This window comes from Lactuca sativa, chromosome 8 (assembly GCF_002870075.4).
Source record: "Lactuca sativa cultivar Salinas chromosome 8, Lsat_Salinas_v11, whole genome shotgun sequence".
In the NCBI taxonomy this organism is placed as follows: Eukaryota; Viridiplantae; Streptophyta; class Magnoliopsida; order Asterales; family Asteraceae; genus Lactuca; species Lactuca sativa.
In genome coordinates, this window is record NC_056630.2 from 129,995,760 (window position 1) to 130,005,035 (window position 9,276).

General features: G+C 35.3%; 1 non-coding gene across 1 annotated transcript; it reads right to left on the minus strand.

Moving 5' to 3' along the window:
* Positions 1-3,197: 3,197 nt before the first annotated feature.
* LOC111917109 (small nucleolar RNA R71) lies at positions 3,198-3,304 on the minus strand. The gene has a single exon (XR_002858789.1). It is a non-coding gene; the product is annotated as a small nucleolar RNA R71 (small nucleolar RNA).
* Between the last annotated feature and the right edge of the window lie 5,972 nt (positions 3,305-9,276).

The window sequence follows — 9,276 nt, forward strand, 5'->3', positions numbered from 1 at the left end:
TTGTAGAATTTTATTTGGATTTTAGTATGATTTTGTGGATTTAAAAATATTTATGTTTGATTTGGATTTGTGTTTAATTTTGATTTATGCTAAATTTAGATTTTATATGGTGTTTATATTTTTTAATACATATTTAACAAATCTATTATATTATTTTCTAAACAAACACTTGAATTCAATAAAAAAAAAAACAGAAGGGTAAATGGTCATTTTAATAATTCAGCACAGCAGTTCAGAGGTCCCAACCAAACAGCATGTTCAGCTCTTAAAATTTCAGATCCTCTTAGAAATTCAGATCTCTTAAATGGTATATTTAGAAGATTTTAAAAATCTCCTAAAAAAACTAGCTTATAAGCTAGTTTTTGGCTTGCCAAACATAACAGCTTAAAAAATCTTGAAAAAAAACTAGTTTATAAGCTAGATGTGGCGTGTCAAACACAACCTTATTGTTTTATACATATCAATTATTGAATTAACAGGAGAATGAAATAGGAAGATTAAGTAGAAAGCAATTTAAATTTTCTTTTGTAAATCCTCTTGTTAAAATGAAATTATATAATACGTTCGTATATTTTTTAAGGAAATGGAAATCATAATTTTACCAACGGATTATTGGTTGTCAACAAATTGTACTTCTATTGATTTTCGTCGGTATATTGTAACAATTTACAAGGAAAATGTATTTTGTTGCAACCGTCACTAAGATCCTGATAATTAGTTTTTTAAGTCGGTCGGAAATTCGTCGGTATCGGTCGATTTCCCGACAGATTTCTTCTGTCACTAAACATCGGTAATGCCTTGTTTTCTAGTTGCAATTCAGTTATAAGTTTTTACTTCTTTAAGGTTGCATCTTTGATTTTAAATATAGCCTTATTTAAGTAAGGTATGTGATATGCACATATTTATACATATAATTTTACATCATATCTTAATATTTCTAGTTATTTTTGTGCCATTTATAGAACAAAAGGTACTTAATCTCTTGAATATTGTGTTGTAGGGGTAAAAGACATGCTTGGAGCAAAAAGGAAGTTGGAAGTTGGAGGATGGAAGCTAGGAGTTTGAATCAAGACTTTAAAATAAAGAAAAAATACACTCTCCACGTTGTGGTGACATTCCCATGACATGGTGTTTTGGAATTTCCTGACTGATTTAGAAGACTTGCTGAATACGGGATAACCACGAAGACCACGACATGGTGAGCTTACCATGTCGTGGTGATCTGTTTTTGGGAAATTATAAATACAAGTCATTCTCCTCTAAAATTATAACTTTTGTTGGAAGCTATTGTCGATTTTTGAAGGCCAAGTATCTGTTTTGAAGCTTGGAAATGAAGAAGTCGATCATAGCTTGGGAATTGAGAGCATTAAGGCAATACAACTCTTATTTATGACTTTCTACTTTAGTTTAATCATGTCTACTAATATGAATTTCATTTTTATGTGTTTGATTGCTAAAATCATGGGCTAAAACTCGATGACTTTCATTTAGTATGGATTTGCTTGACTTATTAGGGATTGATTTATGGATAGGATTAAGTTTTATTGGTTATTTGTTACTTTAGCTTATTAAAGAACCTTATGTGCTTATGATAACTGTTTTTTCTATTTATTGTTGAGTTTAATTAAGTTTGCATAACCATCTTTCTTAATTAAACTTGAATCTTATGATCTTGTGAATTGCAAAATTGTAGGACCAGAGGTTTGACCAACACATAGGGTTAAATAGAAAAGTGGGTAAGTAATCGTAGGAGCAAATATATGACGACCAATCATATATTGAATTGAGCTAATTAACCAAATTAATCAATTCATTATAAGTCTAATTTAACTTGAACTAAACACTAGTAAACTTGTAAGTTTATCTGTCTCATCACCGTATGAATGAACTTGTTTGCTAAAGGATTAGGATCAGTGAACATTAACCTAGTCATCTGAGGAATAGGTAACCAATGAAACAATAATCCATTGCACTTCCAAAGATCAACCATAATAGCAAGTAAATCGAAGTTAAATGAAAGTCTCTCAATTACCTTGGTTTAAACCGTCTTTTGTGTTTTTGTTGCTTTTATTTTTAATATTTTCTTCATTAGTTGATAGTTAGTTAGTTTGGTAAATTAAGTTTCTAGTCTTGCAAAACTAGAGAAACCCCAATTTCTAAATTTAATAGTAAATTATGTAGATAGTAGATAAGAATTAGCTAATTAATTTGTTCCATGTGTTCGATACATGTCTATTGTGCTATACTATTTTCAACAAGGTACACTGTCTTAGGTAATAATTAGTTACATTAGTAAGATAAACTAGTGCATAATTTTTCAAGCATCAAGTTTTTGGCGTCGTTGTTTGGAGAACGGTCCATTTTTAGTTAATTTGAATCTGCTATTTTATTAGGATTTTTCTATCTATTTGGTTTTAAATTTTCGTATTAGCTTTTTCTTATGTTTGACTTACCACGTCGTGGTGTTGTAAGAGTTAAATTTTAATTTTTGTTTTTGTTCTTTTTACGTGTTTTATTTGTTTTTGTTGCAGAAGTATATGACCCGTGGATCGAACACACCTTTGACACCACCACTTGAAGATCTAGAGTCAGCGTTTCATAAAAAGAAGGACAAGGAAGTAGTAGAATCGGCCACACCAAAGAAATCTCCTTTCAAGGATCTAAAATTAGTTTTTCGTAAAAATAAGGACAAGCACATATGATAATCAAGCAACAACCCAAAAGACGAAGGCATTTTTGAAGGCATTGAGAACACTCCCAATAAAAAGGAAAAATGGTTATGAATCAGATGAAGACGATGAACCCAATAGTATCATGGCGGACATTGCCGACATATCTTTGGAGACATACAAGAAAAGAATTTGTGACAACACCGGTTCGGGCCTTATGCAACCCACCATTCCAGCCACTGGCACATTTGAACTCAAGGGACACATCCTTTCCACGCTAAAAGAGATCCCATTAACCAGAAAAGATCATGAAGATGCCTAAAAACATCTTCATAAAGTCAATGACATCGCCGTTACTTCAACATCCCAAATGTTTCACGCGAAACTATGTTATTGAGAATGCTTCTAGTCACCTTCAAAGGAGCTGCCAAGGATTGGTTGAAGGCACTTCCACCCGGCGCAATCACTACGTGGGCACAAATACATGAAGAATTCTTAGAACAGTTTTGCCCACCATCGAAGGTAGCGAAACTCAAAAAGGCCATATCTAACTTTGAGCAACAAATGGGTGAGTTGCTATATGAAGCATAGGAGTGCTACAAGGGATTACTTCAAAATTGCCCCCAAAATGATCTAAATGCGCAACAAGAAGTCTCGATCTTCTATGATAGGGTAAATGTCACGACAAGGAAACTCCTTGATTCTCAAGGACCATTAACCAAGAAGAATCCCGCTAAAATTAAGGAGCTTAGTGAAGAATTTTCAAGACATTTGAGAGAGTACCATAACCCGCGGAATGATGTAGCAAGGGCATCGGCAAATTCTGCTTCGGAGGACATGTCGGCAGTCTTAGCAATGTTGCATAACATGGATATGAGGATGACCAAAATGGATCAAACGATCCATGCTATCGAGTGGGTGTGAAAATTGTAACGGGCCGCATTTAACTAGAGATTGCGATCTGGATGAAAATGGAAACCAAAAGGTTCAAGCTTGCTACTCAAGCGATGATCATTATGATGAAGATTGGAGAAAAAACAAGAAAACATGGTTACCTTATGATGAGTATAATAAATCCAAAGAGGAGAAGTTTGAGCAAAAAGGAAAAGGATTTTACCAAAGAAAGGAACCCGCACCTGAAAAGAAACCCGATTTTGAGTCAATGTTGGCACGCTTTGCAGCTGCATTAGAAAAGAGGCATGATGAAACCGAAGCAGCAATAAGAGAGCAACAAGCTCTAATGACGTATCAGCAAACTTTACTCAGAAATCAACAAGCTTCAATCCTCAACATCGAAAAAACAACTTGGGCAATTAGCTAAAAAATTCAATGAAAGATCATCAGGATCCCTTCCTGGAAACACTGAACAAAACCCAACATGAGCTCACATCCAAGAAATTACAACAAGAAGTGGAAAAATTGTTACCCATCTGACTCCCATTAAGAGAAAAAACTCGGATGATGAGCAAGAAGGTCGAGAAGCAACTTAACGAAAGGAGTTTAAATAGTCACCACGACATGGTGCTGACACCACGACGTGGCAAGAACCTGAAAAGAAAAATATTAAACTTGTTCAGCCATACCACCCACCGCTGCCCTTTCCTAGTAAAGCAAGACTAGAAAAGAATGTTGAAGACTGCCAAAAGTTCTTAGATCACATAAAGTGACTTAAAATCAATATTTTGTTCCTTTAAGCCTTGGCTCAAATGCCAAAGTATGCGATGTTTCTAAAAGATCTCCTAACTAACCGAAAGAATATGGAGGGAATATCTAAGGTAGTACTAAATGAAACCTGCTTAGCTGCAATGTTGAATATGCTACCAAAAAAGATTGGTGATCCGAGAAGCTTAACACTTCCGTGCCAATTTGGAAATTTAGCCACAAGCCATGCTCTAGCAAACTCAGGAGAAAGTGTTAATTTGATGCCTTATTCATTCTTCAAGAAACTTGATCTCCCGGAACCAAGACCAGTCTGCATGGTCATCCATTTAGCCAACAAAACAATGACATTTCCACGAGGAATTTGTGAAGATCTACTAGTAAAAGTTGACAAGTTTGCTTTTCCCGCAGATTTCATTTTTTAGACATGGAGGAAGACGAACAAGTCCCGATTATTCTTGGAAGGCAATTTTTAAGCACAACCCGAGCCTTAGTTTATATAAGAGAATCCAAATCACTCTTCGAGTTGGATAAGAAGCGATCACTTTTGGAGTAAATAGAATAATCCAACACTCAAGGATGAGTGATGATACAACTTTCTGGATTGATGTGTTTGATGAAATTCTAGAAATAGATCTTGGAGAATGGAAAGAAAAGGAAATTGAGGGATATATAGTTCTACAAGAAGGAAATTTTGATGTTGAACATGACATACAAGATTTAGAGAAGTTGTTGGAAGAGAGCGGGTACAACAAAGTGAAAAAAGAGATTGAAGAAACACCACGGCGTAGTACTGACACCACGACATGGTCATCTGAATTTTCACGATCAGACGTAAAAAACTGCAACACCACGACGTGGATGATTCCTACGTCATGGTCACTGACCAAAAACCAAAAATCAAGTTGAAAGCCTTGCCCGAACATATGGAGTATGCATTTTTGGAAGAAGATCAACAAAAGTCGGTCATCATAGCAGTTGATCTCGCAAAACACAAAAAGGAAAGCCTAGCGGAGGTACTCAAGAAACGAAAAATGTCATAGCATGGAAGATCACCAACATCAAAGGAATTAGTCCCGCATATTGTTCACATAAAATCAACCTAGAAGAGGGAGCTAAGTCAGTGGTTCAACACCAAAGGAGACTAAACCCAAACATGCAAGAAGTAGTGAAGAAAGAGATAGGCAAACTGTTGGATGACGGTATCATTTATTCAATATCGGATAGCCAATGGGTAAGTCTAGTGCACGTGGTACCCAAAAAAGAAGGAATGACGGTAGTCACCAAAGAAGAAAACGAGCTCATTCCAACAAGAACGGTATCCAATTTGCGTGTATGCATCGATTATCGTAAGCTAAACGATGCCACATGCAAAGACCATTTTCCTTTACCATTTATTGATCAAATGCTCGAAAGATTATCCGGTCATCTCTATTATTGTTTTTTTGACAGTTTTTCAGGATACTTTCAAATCCCTATCGATCCTCAAGACCAAGAAAAGACCACGTTCACTTGCCCGAGTGGGACCTTTGCTTATAGATGAATGTCATTTGGGTTATGTAACGCACCAACCACATTCCAAAGGTGCATGATGGCAATCTTCCGCGACATGGTTGAAATTTTTATGGAGATCTTCATGGACGACTTCTTAGTTTTTGGCTCCTCTTTTGAAGATTGCTTGTCCAACCTTGACTTAATGTTAGCAAGATGTGAAAAGACCAACTTGGTCTTAAATTTGGAGAAATGTCATTTTATGGTCAAAGAAGGAATTGTTTTGGGGCATAAAGTCCCTAAGTTGGGAATAGAGGTGGACCGTGCAAAGGTTGACACAATAGCCAAGTTACCACCTCCCACAAATGTGAAACGGGTAAGAAGTTTTTTGGGCCGCCGATTCATAAAGGACTTCTCAAAAATCACAATGCCATTAACACAACTTCTCTTGAAAGATGTTGTATTTGATTTCTACAAAGAATTCCTTGAAGCTTTTCAAATATTAAAGGAGAAATTAACCAATACCCCTATCATGACTACCCCAAATTGGAATCTCCCATTTGAGCTTATATGTGATGCAAGTGATTTTATAGTTGGAGTTGTTCCTGGACAAAGGGTTGATAAGAATATTCAACCCATATATTATGTAACCAAGACTCTCAATCTTAATCAAGAAAATTATAATACTACCAAAAAGGAACTCGTTGCTGTGATCAATACTTTTGATAAATTATGCCCTTAGTTTTATCTAAAACTATTATATTTACTGACCATTCTGCCCTTAAGTATCTTTTTGCTAAACAAGATGCTAAGCCCATATTAATACGATGGGTGCTACTTTTACAAGAATTTGACATGGAAATAAGGGATAAAAAGGAATGAAGAACGTGACAGTCGATCGCTTATCAAGACTTGAAAATTCGAGACTGGAAGAGTTAGAAGAAAACAAGATTAGAGACAAATTTCCCAAAGAATATTTGATGGCAATCGCAGGAGAGGTGCCATGGTATGAAGACATAGCCAACTACTTGGCTACTGATTATCTTCCAAAAGAACTGACTCACCAACAAAAGAAGAAACTATTTTCAGAAGTCAAGTACTACTTTTGGAATGAGCCATACCTATTTAGAAGCTGTGCAGACTGAATGATAATAAGATGTGTGTTCAGGAAAGAAAGTTTGGAAATCTTGAAACATTGACATAACGGGCCCACTGGAGGACATCATGGAGCACAGTATACAACAAAGAAGGTCTTTGATTCCGGATTTTATTGTCCTACAATTTTTAAATATGCTACCCAAATTGTCAAAGAATGTGATTCATGCCAAAGGTCGGGAAACATTTCCTCCTGAAACGAGATGCCCCAAAGTGTAATCCAAGTTTGTGAAATATTTGATGTTTGGGGGATCGACTTCATGGGACCTTTTTCCGATGTCTTGAGGAAATAAATATATATTGGTGGCGGTCGATTATGTATCTAAATGGGCGGAATCACAAGCACTGCCTACAAATGATGCTTGAGTAGTAGTTCGATTTCTTAAGAAATTGTTTTCATGATTCGGTGTCCCGAAGGCTCTTATTAGTGATTGGGGAACTCATTTTGCAAATGAAAAATTAGAAAAGGTATTACAAAAATATGGTGTACAAAATAGATTTGTAACGCCATATCATCCACAGACAAGTGGGCAAACCGAAGTTACAAATCGGGCATTGAAAAGAATTTTGGAGCGATTGGTAGGAAGTAACAAAAAGGAGTGGTCGAAAAAGATTGATGATACATTATGGGCATTTTGTACCACATTTTAAACACCTATTGGTACTACACCATATAGGTTGGTGTATGGGAAGAATTGTCACTTACCGGTGGAAATTTAACATAAAGCATTTTGGGCTTTCAAGATTTGCAACTTTGAATTAATTGAACTTCGAGTTAACCGTTTAATGCAAATGAATGCTCTTGAAGAACTGCGAAATGAAGAATACATAATCTCCATAATTTACAAAGATAAAACAAAGAAATGGCATGATGCAAGGTTAAGAGGACGCAAAGTCTTTCAAGAGGGGCAAAAGGTTCTCCTTTTTAACTCAAGATTAATGCTTTTTCCTAGAAAACTACAAACAGGTTAGGATGGGCCATTTATTGGAAAACAAGTTTTTCCACATGGGGCCATAGAGTTGATAGCAAGAGATGGAACTCCCTTCAAATTTAATGGACATAAGGTAAAGCACTGTAACAACCAGTTATTTCAAATCAATGAAAATCAAAGAAAGTCAATAAAAGTCAAAATATTCAAAAGTTAAGAATAAAAACAAAAATAATATATGGACCCAATATCTATGAAGAAAATTGTAGTGGTCGGGACAAGGATTCCGGAGATATAAAGAACACCGAAATCCGAGTTATAACGAAGAAGTTATGACCTGTCGAAGTTTCGCGACAAAACTAGCACGACACTGGGAATCGTAAAAAGTGAGTTCATAACCCCGCAATTTTCCAAGGTTTTCTATGTTTTTTATGTGGAGGGGGGTTATACAAGTAAAACACAAGAAATATTGTGTTTAAAAATATAAATCGCTTCATATGTTTTCACATACTTTATATATATATATATATATATATATATATATATATATATATATATATATATATATATATATATATTTTACGCAAAAATGCTAAAATCATTACTACCAAACTTATAAACTCTTACGTACAAAGTTGTTAAAAATAAAAAGGTTTTACCATTTCATCGAAACCTACATTTTTAAACTATAATAGGTATAGTTTGGGGAACATTCACGTTATTTTACTCTTTTGGGTCAAAGGAATGATTATATAAAATTATGATTATTTTATACATTGTAAACACTATAAAAGGATAATATGTACTGTAAGTCCCCAATCTGCTTGTGTATCAATCAGATCCGTTTGATGGTGCGGAATCTCAATCAAACGGATGATGTCAGATCAAGATAGAAGAGAAGGAGATGAAGAATAACTTGAATCTTCAATGTATTGAATAGATTGGAATGATGCTCCTTTACATGAGATTCGTACACACACACATAATCTCCTTTCTCTCTCTACTATCCCCGCCTTCCTCACACCTCTCACCTTATATATATACATGAAAAACAAGGGTCGTAAATGGGTTTATGGCCGTAAACCTATTTAGGGTCGTAAACACCTCCCTGGTCGTAAACCTGAACTGATAGGTGCATTTTATACACCTATTTTGCATGTTTATTTCCGTCTTTTTATAGCATTCTACTTCATAATTCTTGCATTTAGTTGATTATTAGGGCAGTTGCATATTTCATCAAGAATGTCAGGTATTATGGAGCGTGGATACATGGAGCTTGGAAGCATGGAACTTGGAGCATGGAGATTTGGAGAATGAAAAGAAGATGAACCGGCCATTCCATGGAGGAAAGAATGAAGACATAACCCGAGTCA